The sequence below is a fragment of the Raphanus sativus genome, chromosome 1 (genome assembly GCF_000801105.2).
Source record: "Raphanus sativus cultivar WK10039 chromosome 1, ASM80110v3, whole genome shotgun sequence".
NCBI lineage: Eukaryota > Viridiplantae > Streptophyta > Magnoliopsida > Brassicales > Brassicaceae > Raphanus > Raphanus sativus.
This window is the reverse complement of record NC_079511.1, coordinates 16,928,739-16,949,253: the sequence shown is the minus strand read 5'-3', so window position 1 is coordinate 16,949,253 and position 20,515 is coordinate 16,928,739.

Below are 20,515 nucleotides of genomic sequence, written 5' to 3'. Positions count from 1 at the left end.
GTTTCCCTGTGCATCTAGCTTCTTACCTGTTGCGTTACGCAGATGACCATCTTGGTCATACATGTTTCCATTCTCGCCCTGCGTGAGAATAACAATCGCGACCATGCTTCGCGGAGTAGTATCGACCGATGTACGGTGAGTAGTATCGAACGATGTGGATCGGCGAACAGTATCGTTCGACGGTGCTGTCTGAGTGTCGGTCGACGGATGAACATGAGTATCAGTCGACGGTACTGCGGTTATGTCGATCGATACGGAGCGTAGGTCTTTGCGGATTGAGCGTTCCAAGTGTGCAGGATCCTTAATAGTTGATTTCCCATGTTGCTTCTGGTACTGCTGGGCATAAACCTGAAAAGACAAGAAAAAATTTAATCAGAAAGGGGGTAAAAAGAAAAACCTAAGATTAATAAGATTAAATCTAATGGCGATCAAAGCTCCCCGGCAAAGGCGCCAAATTTGATAGTGCTCAAATTACCCAGTAGAGCTTACTCTCTCAAATAAGAGGTACAGTTGTAGTACTTAGAGATCGAATCACGAGGAGCTAGGGAACCAATTAAATAAAATCTACTAATCAATCCTAGGTGAAGTTGGTTTATATGATGGAAATAAAAATAGCAATTCCTAAAATGAGCAAGGTAGTTGCTCTAACTAACAATAAGATGGGTTGTTTAAATGTGATAAAGAGTGCTAGACTTAGGGCTTTTATTCAGGAATGAAGATTATAATGTCCCTAAATGCTTTAACAAGTTGCTTGCATGATACTATAGAACTCAGTCGCTCAACTCTAGTGATGTCTCACTGGTTAAATAATCTAGATCTCTGGCCTCAACTGTCGTATGTTGACACAGAAAAAGAGTCGATCGACATCCTTAAGAGTTATCGACCGATACACCTTTCGCTCGGCGATCGATTCACCTATCGGGATATCGATCGATGGCTTCTAGATATGCCTAGGCGCGAGCCGATAATGAACACTAGGTCTCAAGGAGGGCTGTCGCTCTTCTCAACAGGAGACAAACTAGTTCAAATGGATAATTCAAGATAATCAAAGATCCTAGTGATCTATATTCTAGTTAGATAATCTAGAACAAGCATAGGGTGCAATCCACTTGATGAGTATCACAACTTAGCAATTATAGTTTGGGGCTAATCCCACAAACCTATTTAAACCCTAGATCTAACAAGTAGACTACTCAGACATAGCTAAGCAATTCATGACAATGGATAGATGAAAGAATTGCATAGATAGAAATAAGTAGAAATACAAAAGGAGATGAGAAATCTCTCCAATCTCTCAAAACAAATAAAACTCTAGTCTCTCTCTCACAAATAAAACAGATTAAATCTAATGGCGATCCAATCTCATCTGACATTCCCCTCTACTAACCTCATTTCTTAACATAAGTAGAGGCTAAGCAGAGAGTGTGAGAGAGAGACTAGAGTTTTATTTGTTTTGAGAGATTGGAGAGATTTCTCATCTTCTTTTGTATTTCTACTTTATTCTATCGATGCAATTCTTTCACCTATCCATTGTCATGAATTGCTTAGCTATGTCTGAGTAGTTTACTTGTTAGATCTAGGGTTTAAATAGGTTTGTGGGATTAGCCCCAAACTATAATTGCTAAGTTGTGATACTCATCAAATGGATTGCACCCTATGCTTGTTCTAGATTAGCTAACTAGAATATAGATCACTACGATCTTTGATTATCTTCAATTATCCATTTGAACTAGTTTTCTCTCCTGTTGAGAAGAGCGGGAGCCCTCCTTGAGACATAGTGTTCATTATCGGCTCGCGCCTAAGCATATTTAGAAGCCGTCGATCGATATCCTGACAGGTGAATCGATCGCCGAGCGAAAGTGGTATCGATCGATATCTCTAAAGGATGTCGATCGACTCTTTTTCTGTGTCAACATACGACAGTTGAGGCCAGAGATCTAGATTATTTAACCAGTGAGACATCACTGAGAGTTAAGCGACTGAGATCTATAGTATCATGCAAGCAACTTGTTAAAGCATTTATAGAAATTATAATCTCCATTCCTGAATAAAAGCCCTAAGTCTAGCACTCTTTATCACATTTAAACAACCCATCATATTGTTAGTTAGAGCAACTACCTTGCTCACTTTAGGAATTGCTATTTTTATTTCCATCATTTAAACCAACTTCACCTAGGATTGATTAGTAGATTTTATTTAATTGGTTTCCTAGCTCCTCGTGATTCGATCCCTAAGTACTACAATTGTACCTCTTATTTGAGAGAGTAAGCTCTACCGGGTAATTTGAGCACTATCAGGGTTGCCTCCCACTCAGCGCTTATTTTTAGTCATTAGCTCGACTTTTGGAGATCTGATTTAGTCTGGATGAGAATGAGAACATGCTCCAAAACAAGTCTCAGTGTCCACTCTTTGAAGTTTTATCATTCCTTTGTGAAAGCCTCCTCCATAGATTCTTCTCCTTTGTCTATCATCTCAGCAATAAGGAGTGCTCGAAGCTTTGCAAACGGCTGTGAGAATCTTCTGCTGCGCACTCTTGATTTCCTAACACCATCTGAGAAGTGAAAAGTCAATGGTAACTGAGGATCTCTCTTTGTTCGTTTCCTCCTCTTCCAATTCCTCCTCTTCTTTCCCCCAGACTTGTCTGATCGCGTGGTGGTATCTCCATCAAAAAAATTTCCACACATATGCTGTGATACACGCTCGATGTCGATCGATGGTGTATGGTCAATGTCGATCGATGCTGCTTCTCTGGGGCCTTCGTCGACTTCAGTTCTACACCTCATCCCCATCTGAGAAGCTACTACATGCTGATGATCATTAAATTCTCCATTGTAGAAATCTAGATGTATACCTCTATCTGGTGGTATAGGAGATTCAGCTTCAACCACGGTACAGGGAACCACAATCTTCACAGGGTCATGTATCCTCTTCACTCTTTTCCAAATCCCAGCAGCTTCTTCTGCGCATATGGGTCTTAGGTGTTCAGGGGCAGCAAGGTATGAGGTCTCAGACTTGTGCATTCTCTCCTCAATTGGTTCCAGCTTAACTGTGCATCCTGTTAGCTCGTCTAAACATGTGTGTTGATCGATGCACTCGGGTGGGTGTAGATTGATGATGAAGGGTGGGTAGCAATCGATCTCATCGGGTTGGTACCAATCGATGCTAGCCTTTGACGAAGTCTCCATATCTTTTCTCATAGTGTTCCGCTCGTCATGATGCTTCTGGTCCAACTCAAGCCATTCCTCCAGCTCTATGAAGTCTTCCATAGTGACTTCTATACTCGAATCCAAGTCTAAGTTTTTTTCCACCTTCTAGCTCAAAAAAAAATTCTAGCTCCAATAAATCTTCCATGGTGATCTCTTTTTCTACATCTGGGTTAGGATAACAACTTGATACATCAATGCTCTTCTGTGTCGAGTCTGCAATGTCCTGAGGACAACTCGAACTTTCAGGGATTTCAAGTGATATCGATCGATGACAGAAGTATGTATCGATCGATTCCGAGGTGCTGGTGGCGATCGATTTTGAGGTGCTGGTGTCGATCAATGTTGAGCTTGTGTCACTAATATCAGCTTCTTCTATTCTACTAAGTTCTGCAGGAGTAATCTGTTCATCATCCTCTACCATATATTCCAGTATAGCTCTCATCTCAATCTCTAGATTTCCTGCAGCATCATAGAGAAATTTATTGAGAAAGGCGTTCTTGATGTCTTCCCAACATGTTAGAGATCTTGGCTGCAGCTTACTGAACCAACTAAAAGCATCTCCAGATAAATAATAGGGGAAGATCTTGCAGATAATGTGATCTACAGATACTTCATTTTGTTTGCTTACTGAGGCTACTTTCTTAAGTTCTTTGATATGGTCTGTTGGATCTTCATGAGGAAAACTTCGGAAAGGGTTCGCACTTCCCAAATCATACCATAAGCTTGACAAAGTAAAATAGTTCATCTCAGCAACATCAATCACATCAGGTATTACAACACCCTCTCCATTAATCAATTGTCCTGTGGTGTTGTAAGGACGACCTTCTTCGTCTCGTCAAATATCTTTCTTATCGATCTTAAGTATGAGCGCTTTGATCTCCTTTGTCTCCCCGCAAGTGTTACCGGTCGACTCTTGATGAACAAAATTTTTCGGTGTCTGATGAACAGTACCCGAATGAACAGTGTCGTGATGAACAGTATTTTGATGAACAGTATCGCGATGAACAGTGTCACGATGAACAGTGCCTTGATGAACAGTACTCGGATGAACAATGTCTTGATGAACAGTGACTTGATGAACAGTACTCGGATGAACAGTTTTCCGATGAATAGTACCGGGATGAACAGTACGCGTGAACAGTACTCCGATGAATAGTACCATGATGAACAGTAAGTGGATGAATAGTAATCAGATAAATAGTACCCGCGTGAAAAGTACCCGCGTGAACAGTACCCGCGTGAACAGTGTTCAGATGAACAGTGTCGTTTGACAGTTTGTGGACTCTGTCGATCACCGGTTCTTGTAGGGTGTCGATCGATTCGTGATGTACGATGTCGATCGATTTAGTGTGTATAATGTCGATCGATGCTGCTTGGAGGGTGTTAATCAATTCATCCCTCGTAGACTTACGGATCGTGCATAAACCAGCAGGTTGCTTCTTTGAAGAAGATAAAAATCCTCTCTTCATTGTTGTTCCTGGTGTGTACCTGAAATAGAAGAAAAAATTTTATCATTTTTTAACAATAGTAAAACCTAGACTAAATCTAACTAGAAAAGATCTAATGGCGATCGAAACTCCCCGCAACGGCGCCAAATTTGATATAACTCAAATTACCCTAATGAGTGATTTTTACTCTCATCAAAAGAGGTCAATTATAGTACTTAGGGATCTAATCCACAGGTAACTAGGGCACACACTAGATCTAAGATTTATATGATTAAGCTAGGCTAATAGATTTTAAGGCAATAAATAAATAAATAAACAGTAAGTAAAGCAGTAAACAAGTTGAACAAGACAATTATTCAACAATGCATGGAGTTGTTTGATGGAAGGATGGTTTGCTAGATCTAGGGTTTCTATTCAGGTTATCAGGATTATAGAGGTATGAATGCATATATGAGATGCTTGCATGATATTAAAGAACCCAACTAAACAATAGCCAAACTGTCGTTGCGACCATCTACTACTAAAAACGAGGAACACGCCCTGGAAGGTCATAGATTAAGGTATCAAACGATATGCCTATGCATGTATCGATCGACTTGCTGTCGCATGTATCGATCGATATGCTGTCGCATGTATCGATTGTTATTTACCCCGCGTCTATCGATCGACTACTCTATAGGAGTATCGATCGATGCGCTACTAGTAAGCTTTATCGTGCATAGGTTGAAAACATTTCACCAAGCAATCAGTCAGCTGTCGCTTGTTCCAAGTAAATTGCTGGCTCAGAGAAGATATATCCAAGGATTCATATCTCTGTATTCATGTGTAGGTTAGCTAGTGTTTTGAAAACCGGATCGGACCGGCCGGTCGAACCGGTCCGACCGTGACTCGCTGAAGAAGCCGAGTCCGGTTTGGTTTAAAACCCGGATTTGATAAAAACCAGTAAAACCGGCTGAAACCCGGTAAAACCGGTGACCCGGTTTAATTTTAAAACCCGGTTCTTGAAAATTAACATATAATTAAGTGTTTTTAATTATTACTAGGTAAAATTTGATATTTTATAATTAGTGTTCAACTATCACTATTTAATTGTTCTAAGAAAAAATGTGAAAAATATATTTTTGACTCTCATATACTATTTTTATTTTACCATATTCTTAAAATTTGAAATGTTAGTTGTAAAAATAAATAAATATGATTGTTTTAGCTGTAAATCATTTGTTTTTTTTTAATTTTTAGTTTACATACTAATCAGATTTATGTTTGTTGTTTATTTTGAGTTAATAAAAAAAGAATAGAGAAAGTATTATATGTAGAAGTAAAGTTTATATAGTATAAATATATAATTATATATATATATATATATATTATATAAATAAAAAACCCGGTTCGACCGGTTGAACCGGTCTAACCAGTTAACCAGTAGCTTCACCGAGTCGGTGTCCGGTCCGGTTTTCAAAACTTTCTCTTACACAAGCATTAAGTGCAATCTCCTAAGATGAATATCACATGCTCAGTGATTCATATTTGTGGCTAATCCCACATAACCTATCTGACCCCTAAACCTAACAGGTGGATCTATTCAAACATGAAGTTTTGTCACAAAATTCATTGATATGAAAAGCATAAATAATATAAAACCAAAACCAATGGAGTTCCAGGAGAACTCTGAAGGATTTCTTCCCTTCTCTCCTAACTAAGAACAATAGAACAATGAAGTAAAAAGAGCGTAGCCGTCAACAATGGCTTAGAAAACACATAAATAGTGTTTCTGGTCGTCTAGGAGCATATTGGTAATTTGTGGTTACTTCTGGGCTTCAGTCGGTCATTAAACATACTTGGCCCGTATTCTGGTATCCAAATCGATCGATATGCACTCTGTTTCATCGATCGATATGCATTCCTCTTCTCGACAGCTTCCTCTCGCGAGGCAGACTGACCACTCTTCAGTAAACCAGGCATAACGTCTGCTACAGGATACTGACTGACTTCAACTCGGTGGTATTAGAAAGCTAACTCAAAGCTCTATCTTGTGTAAAAAGATCAGCTTAATCGCACAGTGGGAAGGTCTTCATCCATAGCTAAACATATGACACGTCTGTGCAGTTCTGCACCAAAAGGCTCCAAAAGACACCAAAATCACAACTTTCCTCCAAAACTTCCATGAACCTGTAAATACTCTAAATAGACTCTATAAAGTAGTAAATAGTATCTAAAACACTTATATAACATGGGTAAAATCGGGTCAAAATCATGGTATATCAGTTCCTAAGAGTTTGAGTTCGAGAACAACCATATTTAAAGCATTGTTGGGGTCAAAAACGGTTATCTCGAAATCAACGGCTAAGATTATTTTCTATCTACGGATTTTCCGCAAAACAATCACTTAAAGAAAAAGCGGAAGCGAACGAGCGCGACCACGCCACGGCCCCGGGCGCTGGCGGCTACGCCCATGCCACGGCCCCGGACACCGGCGGCTGCGCCCATGCCACTGCCCCGGTCACCGGCGGCAGCGGCTGCAGCCACGCCACGGCCCTGGGCGCCGGCGGCTTCGCCCACGTCACGGCCTTGGGTGCCGGCGGCTTCGCCCACGTCAAGGCCCCAGGCGCCGGCGGCTGCGCCCACATCACAGCCCTGGGCGCCGGCGGCTGCGCCCACGTCACGGCCCCGGGCGCCGCGAGCCCAACCTAATCCCGGCCTGTCCAACTTAGATCAATTCACGTGACTTCCGTATACTTCAGTATGGTCGTGTCATCTCTGCTACGGACCTAGTGTCTCTCGGTTCGTCTTGATTGAAGTTATCATCGAAGTTTTACGACTAAAACTGAGAAGGTTCGTTTTCTCGTAAAGTGTATCGTGTAAAACAAGAACTATCGACTTGAACATCGATTCTTTAAGCTATACGATTTATTTTACGAAGAAAGACAATATTTCCGAAAAATCGTATAAACGTTCAAGGGCTTGAAACGTGCCCACAGACTCACTTACGATTTTAAAGATTCAGGCCCAACAAAGCTATGACGGTTTATTCTATTTCCCGTAAATAGGATAAATGTCAAGTTTCCTAAGATAAATGTAAAAGTTCGAAGATAATTATGAAGATCGACGAAAAATGGAATATTCCCGAAAAGAGATAAACTTGGGCCCAAAGGCGAAAGAGTAGAAAGGCCACCAACCTAGACATGTATATAAGGAGGGCTGGAGCAGAAGAAAGGGGATCCGAAAATTTAGAGACTTAGAGAATTTCTGTTAGCTTAGAGAACTTAGGGCTTAGGTGGTTAGACTAGCGAGGCAAGGGCTTAGGACGTTTTGCTGCCTGTAGCTCTATCTTTTCTGTCTTAGCATATCTCTTCTCTTTTTCAGAGAAACCTTGTATTCATATCAATCAATTAATAAAACGCCATCGAGCGATTTTCTATTTATGTTTCGTCATCTGTTTTCTTTTTCGATTTCGTGTGGTTACGCAGAGAATCCAGACCTTCAGGGAAAGTCGAGTTATCTTGGCCTTCCTCCATAATTTATTTTTAAAAATCGACAGTGTGAATTTCAGTTCCCACAATAATCCCTTAAAGCAGCATACTTGTCATACCTAAGATTTACCTTAATCTAGCTATCTCCCTGAATTGATAACAAACTTCATTACAACAAACCTGAACAATTGTCTTGTTCATCGATCGATTATCTGAAAGGCATATCGATCGATTTTCTTGTTCGAACCAGTTTTCATTTAATTTACTCTCTTAAAACTATTCAATCTAGCTTTATTTCGAAGACTATAACATATATTGTATAATCTAAGAGTCCCTGTGAATTTGATCCCTAAGTATTGCAATTGAACCTTTTTTGATAAGAGTAAAGTTGCTCTAGGATAATTTGAGCATGTATCAAATTTGGCTCCGTTGCCGGGTACTCTTTCTTATTACCATTAGATTAAGTTTAGAATATAGTCTAGATTTCACTTTCTGTTTACTAAAGCTTTTCTTCACTTCCTGCTGACACATTTACTTAGAAGAAGGACACATATTTCGACACCCATCATCGATCAACGCGGAGATGTCCAAATCAAGCGACAAATTGACGAACAAAACGACTGATATTACGAAGCTGGAATCGACCGACATGGATCGGACGAAATCGACCGACATGCATCGACAGGAATCGATCGACACACAACCGTATGCATCGATCAATACCGACCAGTCGGAAGTAGGTAAGTTCTCTAAACTTACCAGTACTGATAATGAGGAAGCAACCCTAGGAAACTAATAGGTCAATCATGCAACGCAATTAGCCAAATTATGAAAGAACAGGAGACTGCAATCCCTGTTGAAATTCATACAAAACTTAAAAATGAAAAAGAACAAAAATTATCCTTGCAAGAATTTTCAAACCCTAGCAGGACCTATTCCAATAGGTCCGCAATAAAGTTACCAGATACTAACACAATAAGGCTCAAGCTCAATCTCGAGCACCTTGTTCTGGTACGGCAGAACCTTTTCCTTGGGACTCTCTCAGAGCACCCACAAGACCACATCGAAAAACTAGAAGATATGGTGAATAACGATATTAATCGCTGCAAACTTTTCTCATTCTATTTAGCTGGTGATGCCAAGAAATGGTTAGACCAATCACCAACAGGGTCACTAACCTGTTGGAAAGAGATTAGGAGAGCATTCATAAACCACTTCTTCGATGAAACCCGCTACTGGGATGTGAGAAGGAAACTCTCCACATTCCGCCAAGGCCTTCGAGAACCCTTTAAAAATGCTTGGGGAAGTTTTAAAAATCTCCAAAATGAATGCCCCATCATGGATACTCGGAGGCTCAGCTAATTAATACTTTCTACGGAGGTGTTAATTTGCACTACCAAACTACAATCGACACAGCAAGTGAAGGGAACTTCAGCACAAGAAACCCTAAAGAAGCAAAAAAACTAATCGAGAATGTAACGATTGGTAGAGCTTATGAAAGGATGGATATGGAAATGAGAAACGGATTAGAACACAAAGACTACAAAAACGGATGAGAAACGGATTAGAACGGATATGAGAAGGCTGAACTCTGATTTCGAAAGAAAGTTGGGGATGATATGTAGTGATTTAACGAGAAAAATTGAATCTCTCGACGAGCCCATAAAGATGCTGGAAAGCACGGTAGCGGAGAATGCAATTGCTATCAAAAGATAAATAGGACGTCTTCTCGGGAGCACTGATGCAAACCCAAGACGCCAGGTTAATGTTGTACTTCTAAGGAGTGGAAAACGCCTCACTCCAATTGCAAAAGAAAGCATTACCAATGATGAACCCATTGACGTCGAGAAACCAGAAAAAAGAAAATCTAAGCCAATAACTCTCGATGATTCCGAACCAATTTGTCTCAGCGTTGAGGACGAGGAAGATATGTCCGTTGATCGACAAGATAACAAAGATATCGATCGACGAGGTGATGATAAGATCGATTAACCGAGTGAAGTTAATGTCGATCGACGACCTACACCTCCTATGCCACAAGCGACACCTACCGGTAGTGGAGAGAGTGTATAAACCTTTACCACCTTTTCCCCTCACCAATTCGCAAACCAAACGAGAGATGGATAAAGCAATTTTCAGGAAGGCACTCGACAAAATCACAGTCGAATTGCCATTAAGTGATGCCATGAAGGTTTCCTCCTCCATAAAGAAGTATATGAAAGACATGCTGCTAAAAGTTTTCCATCAACGGAACACAGTGTCATGATGGTGTCAGATGAAGTAAGTGCCATGATCCAAGGCGAATCGCCAATAAAAAGACTTGACCCAGGTAGCTTTGTTTTAGATTGCAACATAGAAGACAAGCAATTCAAACGATCACTTTGCGATCTAGGGTTCAGCGTTAATTTAATGTCTTACTCTGTTGCCACATCCCTAGGTTTCAATGAATTTAAGCTCACCCGAATAACCCTAATTCTTGCTGATAGATCCGTCAGAGTACTGGAAGGAATATTTGAAGACATACCTATAATGATAAACAACTGTCATATACCAACCGACTTCGTTGTTCTAAAATACAAGTAAGAGCCAAAAGATCCCTTTATTTTGGGAAGACCTTCCTATCCACAGCTGGAACTATTATTGATGTTAAGGAAGGACGAATATGTTTGAACATTGGAGACATTCCAATGATTTTCGACATGGAAAAATTAATCAAACGTCCCCTGATTCATAATCAGGCATTTTATGTGGACGACATCCCAAATATACCAGATAATCTAGGGATAAGGATCCTTGTCTAGTTCTGTTTCTTGAATACTGTTCTTCCTCCAGATAAGATAAACCATATTAGCGTAAATACTCGGGACCGGGAAGATATCTTGGATTGTCGGAGTCGCTGATAGAGACCAGACTTGTAAAGCTGTATGGCATTCAAATATTGCATGAGTTACAACTTCTTCTGGTTCTCCACATCTTAAGCAATAGTTATCGCACCTCATGTTACGCCTTACTAGGTTCTTCGTTACTGCCACATGACCTATTATCAATTGCCATATAAAATAGCATAACTTTTTAAGCACTTTTATCTTCTAAGCAAAGGTTTGAATCTTAGTGATATTTGGCTCCAGCACTACCTTTTCTTCTGTTGTCTTTAATAAATTCTGAATTATCCAATATCTGGATTTAACCGTTTACTGGCCATTTCTTGTGTAGTTTCAGCAGAAAGTATCACGACAATGGGTTGAACTAGTGGCTAGACTCCTTATAAAAGGTATATCATCATGGCTAACATATATAAACAAGTATAATCTTAATGATTCTCCATTTAATGCTGCCGTTTATGAGTCAGAAAATGAGTGGCTCATAATCTACTCACCAGCTACAGTCTCACGCACACAGTCTTCATATATTTGCATAAATCTAATCTATACTATTAAAAGAAAATGATTCTTAAAAAAACTACCTATGAAAGATTGTTGCACTTATTCATTAACTATATTAGTTAAATTTTGGTCTTGTCTTTATTTTCTCTAACAATCAACACAATAAATACATGATATACTTTTTGGAAATGTCGTTGGTTTATTTTTAATATTATATTTTCTGCCATTGTCAATTATTTATTCATTTAAAAATTATTAAATGTATTTTTTGTATAGAAATATCAGTGAAATATATGTATCTCACTAATAACGCGTAAATGTGCAATATTCAAAGCATATTGTTCAATTTATGTTCCTTATATATGTAACATAATTTATTGACCGGTTTAGCATATATTCATATTTTAATCACTTTTTGATCATGTTAATTAACTGTAAAATATTGGAATTTATATTTTATACAATTATAAAATTCTTTGCTTTCTAATTATGTGTATTTATACTAAATTGTATACAAATATAATTTTTTAAAGTTTTATCAGATTTTTAATTAATCAATTTTAATTCAATCCCTATTTTGTATTAACATATCAGTTGGTAGAAACTCTGGTACAATGTTACATGAAGAACAAATGTCAACCTAGATTATATATGGCTATCGGGTTTATCAGTTTGACCACGGGTCCAGATCGGATAAAATACTTCGTATATCTTAATTCATCAACAAATCACATATGTACCCCACTAAAAGGAGTTAAAAATTAGTAAAAATAAAATATTTTTTCGCACTATTTAAATGTAGATGCACTGTTAGTATTTAGCATTCGGTTTTGGTTTGAAATTATAAATTTCGAAATACTATTGAATTTTATTTTAAAATTATAGAATTTGTATTACTAATTTTTTTAAAATTTTCAACAATTGTTTTAAAAATTATAAATTTGTAATCATAATATCGTTAGTTTCTTTTAGATATAGAAATTTCATAAATGTTGTTTAGTTTTAATTTTTGCTAACTATGCAATTTATATATGAATTTTTAGTAATTTATATAAGTTTATTTAATATATATAACCAAAAGAAATAGATAAAAAAATTACTAAGATTAAAATTTTAAATATATACATACATATTCTTAAATATAATTTTAAATAAAAAAAAATTCTCTTAATCATATATTTAATTAAATCAAATTTATATTAAATATTGGTCAAAACAATAAAATACATAATATTAATAAATTTCAATTTTAAATAAAACTTAAATTTTTAAAAATTTATCACTGCACATGGTGCAGGAAAACAACTAGTTTTATTTTAAAAATTTAGTTACCTATTTGGTTCTCCATTACTTATGAAATTAAATTTATTTTTAGTTTCAGGATTTTAAGTTTGGTACAATTTAATTCGTGATTCCGAATAAACGTGATCAGATCTATACAATATATTATATAGAAGTCATTTAAAATATATTTTTTAATTTTAAATATAGATCCGCGCTTTCCAAGCGCGGATCAAAATCTAGTAATATCTTAAATGAATTACATCAAAATCTAGTGGCACATGCTTTAGATCTTCAGGGAGATAATGATATTTTTTCATGATCTGCAGCTACATCACTGACTTATACTGTTATAGGCATTTTGCTAATATACAATTTTTAATGCGTTTTGACCCAAGACTCTATTTTTAATATATTAGGTTTTTTTATTTTAAAATAAAATCAGTATTAAATAATTTTTAAAAAATTTAATTTTTTTTTTAATTTCCGAATAATTTGTTTAGAATAAAAATTGAAAATGATGTAATTAGTTGTAATATTTACGATAAAATTACATTGAAAGAAGCTGTAAAGTTGTCGTAAACTTTTTTTTGCGATAGCGATGTAAATTTTTCGTAAAGTTTACGTCCCCTTAACAATTATTTTTCATCTGTCTACACGTACGACAACGTAACGACGAAATAATAAAACAAATTTACGTCTAATCACGTGGACGTAACTTTATGTCTATATTACGACGATTGTGTTTACAACGATTTACCATCTATCGCAGATGATCGTAAAGTTTACGATGATGTTACGTTGATTTTTCTGTTTTCTCTTAGTAAGTCGTTAGTTCGTCGTAAAGTTTACGACGATGTTACGTCTATATCAAAACGATGAACGGCAGATCGTCGTTAGTTCGTCGTAATTGGGGAATAGCGACGATCTGGCGAAGATATGTGCAGTCGTTATGCTCCTGTTTTTTTGTAGTGTTAATAGAATGGAGCAAAATTCAGCACTAGAGGAGAAATTGGATGCTTTCCTCCTTACCCGAATTAATCACGATCAACTTGTTAAAAACAAGTCTAATCCAGCGTTGTTGCAAAAAAACTAGTCTGTTTGAAGCTTTGTTACGAGATTAGTGTTTGTAATGTCTTTTTTTTTGAGGCTGGTGTTGTATATTTGCTCCTACTGCCATTATTGGAATAATATTCAATAATATATATTTTAAAAAAACTTATCCACTATTTCACACTAAAATTGACGAGTATGAAAAAAGGTAAAGCATACTACCAATATGAACATACACATTCCAGGTCACCATAGAAAGATAGACAAACACAATAAAAAGTGAATACATATGATATGATTCTCTTCTTATATGTTCAAAAGTCACCAACCCCAAAAAATCTAAAGCTTATGAGACTTGTAGTTATTATATTCGGATAATTTATCTAAATTTCTGATTATTAGAAATGTTGAGGGGAGAAATGACTCTCTGAGGCACATTCCCCTATGCAAGAAAGCAACATCTCAAAGGTTTGACAGCGACAACTTACACCGTTACCTATTTCAGAAGTTATCCCGCGGTCCCTTCATAGTTTCCTCTGGAAACCCTATTTCTTTTCCGAAGGAAGCATCCTCCAACAAGCTCATCCTCAAGTTCAAACATCAAACCCTCATTATGAAGCAAGTAAGATCTATCCCTGTACCGAGTTTCTTGCAATCCTAGCGTAGTTTCGTACCTATGGAACATAAGCATCACTACTCACCAAGATCAAAGCAACCCTACCGACAAAACAACATGGATCTCCGTTACTCAAGAGAAGAAAAAGGCAAAAGTCATATTGATGCGACCCAGGACCCGGACCAGGACCAGCTCGACGATCAGGACGCTCAGATCAGACGAACCGAGGTTCACCCATCCGTCCAGGCCAAGCAGTCCAACCGAGCAGTGTACCGGATCAACCCGCGTTCGTCCGGAAAGGAGCTAAGGATGGATCCACGACCTGATGACCGATCTGACCGAACCACAGATGATCTTTCCCGTCTAACTCGTCAAGACAAAGCCAACAGACGAGCCAGACTTCACTTGGATCAGGCGGAGTCAGACCACGACCGCAACTTCTCACTTCTCACCCGTTTGGTCCGTACCGCACATCCCGACGATCGGACCAACGTTCTTACTTCTTCTTTTGACGCCATCATGGACTTCTCTTCGACCAAATTCTCTAAGGCAAGGATTCTTAGACTTTCTGAAGATTTGGGTCGAGTAAATTCTTCATACGTTCAAGACAGTTCGATGATCACCTCCGCGGCCGCACCTCCGTACGTCCATCTCCTTACCGCGACGAACCAGATCAGCACGGACGCACTTGGACATCTTTCTGAATCTGGACCAGTCAACCTTTGAGTCCACACTTTGACTGGTCTTCCCTTGTTTTCCACACTTTGACTAGTCTTAGTCAAATTTATATTTTCTATGTGTGTTTTTTCAGCATTTTTCTTTAATTTTCTTTGACTCAAAAAACACTATAAAATGTATCCCATTTCTTTGCAATGAGATCACGAAATTTTTCTCCTTATTTTGAGTCTTCTCTCTTTGTTCTTAGCATAGAACTTCCCTGTTTCCTAGTGAGGTTATCACTTAGCAAACAAATCTTCATTTGTTGGACCGGTGCGTCACATCCGGCAACAAACGAATCTGGTAGAATCAAAGGGTCTTTCGCAACCTTTTGTGTCATCCATCATTCCATAGTTCTCTTTTCAGAGTTCATATCCTTCATAAACCGATTGAGTGATCCTGTCCAATCTCAGGACGTATCAAGTGGTATCAGAGCCACTCAATTCGGTATTATCTTTCCATCTTTCTCATCTCCCTTTTCTAAACACTCTTCTTCTTCTATCTATCTTGAATCCGGGCCACTACCTTACCTAGGCCATATTATAAAAAAAAAAAAAAAAAAAAAGAAATATCTAACAAAAAAAAAAAAAAAAAAAGAGAAATCGAAAAGTTTGATTGTTTTTGGCTAGGTGGTGGAAGAGAAATCCTGCTGGCTGAAGAGAAATCCAGCCTTGGAGTGGTTAAAGCGGATTCCCAAACCAAATTCTCTTATCTCTCTATCTTGTGTTTCAATATTTGTTTGCTTTGAGATCTCACCGGGTTATTTGGATTGTCTTTCTTAGAACCTTGAGAAGAATTCTTTGAGTGGCCACTAAATTGAGTGAAACACGTGTGTGGGTGAGGATAAACACCTGAGAGTGTGAGGTTTTATCTAACTTTACCTTGTTTAAGTTTTCAGAAAACCATGGGCAGTGAAGAGGAAAGAAACCGACCCGGAAACTCATATGCCGGATTATCTAACTTGCAAATGCGTGCTCTCAATGATTCTATGTCTAACTTGTTGAATACAGGTTTGGAGGCAATCCATCTAAGGCTAGATGAACTTCAGGGCCGTCCAACTCAGTCCCGAACCCGAACCAGACGTGACCATCCAAGGAGACACAGCCGGTCTGATCTTGAAATCCGAGAAGAGTCATTTGAAGATGATGATCGATCCATCAATCGTCCAAGGAGAGCTCCTAGACATCAAAACCAAGGTGATGTCAATCCATTTGGTAGAAATGAAAGAACTAATGATGGTTTGGGAGGATTGAAATTGCAAATTCCAAGTTTTGATGGCAAAAATGATCCGGATGCTTTTCTTGAATGGGAAAGAAAAATTGAGCTTGTGTTTGATTGTCAAAATTTTTCTGATATTAAAAAGGTTAGACTTGCTGCTGCTGAGTTTACTGGCTATGCTATTAACTGGTATGATCGAGTTGTGACTAGCAGGAGAAGAGCAGGTGAGGCGCCAGTTGATACATGGGATGAGCTTTCCATGCTGATGAGGAAACGCTTTGTTCCTGACCATTACCACCGAGACCTACATCACAAACTCAGGCGGCTGCTCCAAGGTTCCAAGTCAGTTGAGGACTATCACCAGGAGATGGAGACCTTGATGATCAAAGCTGATGTAGAAGAGCCCTTAGATGCCACCATGGCCAGATTTCTTTACCGGGTTCAACCGTGATATTCAAGACCGTATGGAGCTGGAAGATTATGACAGCATGGAGCAGATGCTACACAAGGCCATACTGATTGAACAACAAGCCAAAAGAAAAGGTCTTTCTAAACCAGCCTTTGCTCCCAAATCATCCTTTGCTCCCAAAGCAAACTATCAAGACAAAGGTAAGTCTTCTTCCTCAACAAATACTGCTTTTAAGACTAATGCCTCTGCTCATGTTGATAGAGAAAAGAAAGAAGAGGCTCCAAAATGAACCAGAGACATTCAGTGTTTTAGATGTCATGGCCTTGGCCACTATGCCAACCGATGCCCAAACCAAAAGGTGATGGTTCTTTTGGAGAATGGTGAAGTAGAATCCGAGGAAGACAAGGAGGATCTTGGACCAGTGTATGATGATGATGAGGAAGAGGCGCTTGACTTCCCATCTCATGGTCCCCTTCTTGTTGCTAGAAAGACTTTGGACGATGCTTTGATCCCATCTTCGATGAGGAGGCCGATGGAGTGATCGATGAGTTCTGCTTGAACTTCGTGGAGGGTTCTGATCCGATCTATGATGAGGACGACCTTGATGATCCCAGCCACGGTCCACTACTGGTTACTAGACGTGCCTTGAGTGTCCAACCAAAGACCAACGACAAAGAACAAAGGGAGAATCTCTTTCACTCTAGATGTCTCATTTCTGATAAAGTTTGTTCTTTGATTATTGATGGAGGTAGTTGCACTAATGTGGCTAGTGACACCTTGTAAAGAAACTTGGGCTTGTTACTCGGCCTCTTGCTCGTCCTTTCAGGTTGGAGTGGCTCAATGAGGCCGGAGAGCAATATGTGAAGGAGCAAGTTACCGTCCCACTTTCTATTGGACGATATGAGGATGAGGTCGTGTGCAATGTGCTTCCCATGGATGCATGCCATGTTCTTTTGGGCCGGCCTTGGCAGTTTGATAAGAAGGCTGTGCATGACGGTTTCACAAACCGGCACTCTTTTGATCATAAGGGAAAGAAGATCACCTTGGTGCCTTTGTCGCCGTTGGAGGTCCATCAAGAGCAGGTTCAGCTCAAGAAGGGACGTGATCAAGAGTCCAAGACAGATAAACCCGAGTCTAGTACCAGAAAACTCCAACTTCTTTGTCAAGGAAAGTCAGGTCAGGAAATCTCTTTACTCTCAACAGCCATTTCTTTTACTTGTGTATAAAGAATCTCTTATGGCTAATTCTTCTGACCTTGCACCGGAGATTCCGAGTGAGTTGCTAGATGTTTTGCAGGACTTTTCTGATGTCTTTCCAGATGAGAATCCAAAGGGATTGCCACCAATACGAGGGATTGAGCATCAAATAGACTTTGTTCCGGGTGCATCTCTACCAAACCGACCAGCTTACCGTACCAATCCGGTCGAGACCAAGGAACTTCAGAAAAAATCGGTGAGCTTCTTGAGAAAGGCTACATCCGGGAAAGCCTCAGTCCTTGTGCTGTACCAGTTCTTCTAGTGCCCAAGAAAGATGGTTCATGGCGCATGTGTGTTGACTGCCGAGCCATCAACAACATTACGGTAAAGTATAGGCATCCCATTCCTAGGCTTGATGACATGCTTGATGAGTTGCATGGTTCTTCAGTTTTCTCTAAGATTGATTTGAAAAGTGGATATCACCAGATTAGGATGAAAGAAGGTGATGAATGGAAAACTGCATTTAAGACTAAGCTAGGATTGTATGAGTGGCTTGTTATGCCATTTGGTCTCACTAATGCACCTAGCACTTTCATGCGTTTGATGAATCATATTCTGAGAGCATTCATTGGTCATTTCGTGGTTGTATACTTTGATGACATTCTCATTTACAGCAAGAACCTAGATGATCATAAGAAGCATGTGAAATCTGTTCTTGAAGTTCTTAGGAAAGAAAAGCTGTTTGCAAATCTTAGTAATGCTCTTTTGGAACAGATCACGTGGTGTTCTTAGGTTTTGTTGTAGGTGCTGATGGACTTAGAGTGGACGAGGAGAAGGTCAAAGCCATCCGAGAATGGCCCATTCTGACCACAGTGAGCGAGGTAAGGAGCTTCCACGGCCTTGCCGGGTTCTACCGACGGTTTGTCCAGGACTTCAGTACCATCGCAGCCCCACTTACTGAAGTGATCAAGAAGAAAGTTGGTTTCAAGTGGGAACAGGCTCAGGAATAACTCATGCTCCTTACTTGTACTTCCTGATTTTTCTAAAACTTTTGAGATCGAGTGTGATGCTTCGGGTGTTGGTATTGGTGCTGTCTTGATGCAGGATAGGAAACCCATTGCTTACTTCAGTGAGAAGCTCAGTGGAGCCACTCTCAACTACCCCACTTACGACCAGGAGCTGTATGCTTTGGTGAGGGCTCTTCAAACATGGCAGCACTATCTCTGGCCAAAGGAGTTTGTGATCCATACTGATCACCAATCGTTGAGACATCTTAAGGGCCAGCAGAAGCTGAACAAGAGGCATGCCCGTTGGTTGAGTTTATTGAGACGTTTCCTTATGTGATCAAGTACAAGCAAGGTAAGGAAAATGTTGTGGCTGATGCTCTGTCCCGAAGGTATACTCTTCTCTCAGCTCTAGAGACTAAGTTGCTTGGTTTTGAGTTTATCAAAGATTTGTATGCAACTGATCCGGATTTTAAAGAGATTTTCAGGAAGTGTTCCAAAACGGCCTATGGCAAGTACTATCAAGTTTCTGATTTCTTATTCTTTGATAACCGCTTGTGTGTTCCCAATGTTCTTTGAGGGAGTTGTTTGTCAGGGAATCACATGGAGGAGGTCTTATGGGACATTTCGGAATCAAGAAGACATACAAGGTGGTGTATGAGCACTTCTATTGGCCGAGTCTGATGAAGGACGTAGAGAGGATATGCAACCGATGTGTGGATTGCAAGAAGGCCAAGTCCAAAGTGCAAAACCAAGGTTTTGTATTCGGCCCTACCCATTCCATCTCATCCTTGGGTTGATATTTCTATGGATTTTGTGCTTGGTTTGCCTAGGACTAAGTCTGGCCGAGACTCCATCTTTGTGGTTGTTGATAGATTTTCTAAGATGGCTCATTTCATACCTGTCATAAAACTGATGATGCCGTGAATGTTGCTGAGTTATTCTTTAGAGAAATTGTTAGGTTGCACGGAATGCCTAGGACCATTGTTTCTGATAGAGATGCTAAGTTCCTTAGTTACTTTTGGAAAACTTTGTGGTCTAAATCGGAACTAGGTTGATGTTTTCCACCACTTGTCATCCTCAAACTGATGGTCAAACTGAGGTTGTGAACCGGACCTTATCAACTTTGCTTAGGTCATTGATTAAAAAGAATCTTAGATTTTGGGAAGAATGTTGCCTCATGTTGAATTTGCATACAATCATTCCGTGCATTCTGCTACTAAAGTTCTCTCCATTTGAGATTGTTTATGGTTTCAACCCTATGTCTCCACTTGATCTTTTGCCTTTGCCTTTGAGTGAAAGAGTTAGTGCAGATGGGAAAAAGAAGGCTGAGACCATCCGGAAGCTGCACGAAGAGTTCGAGGCAACATTGAGGCCAAGACAAGAGATGTATGAGAGAAAGGCAAACCAGAAGAGGACCAAGGTCATTTTTGAGGAAGGAGACCTTGTTTGGGTTCACTTGAGAAGGAACGGTTCCCGGACGAAAGGAAAGTCCAAACTCATGCCCCGGATCG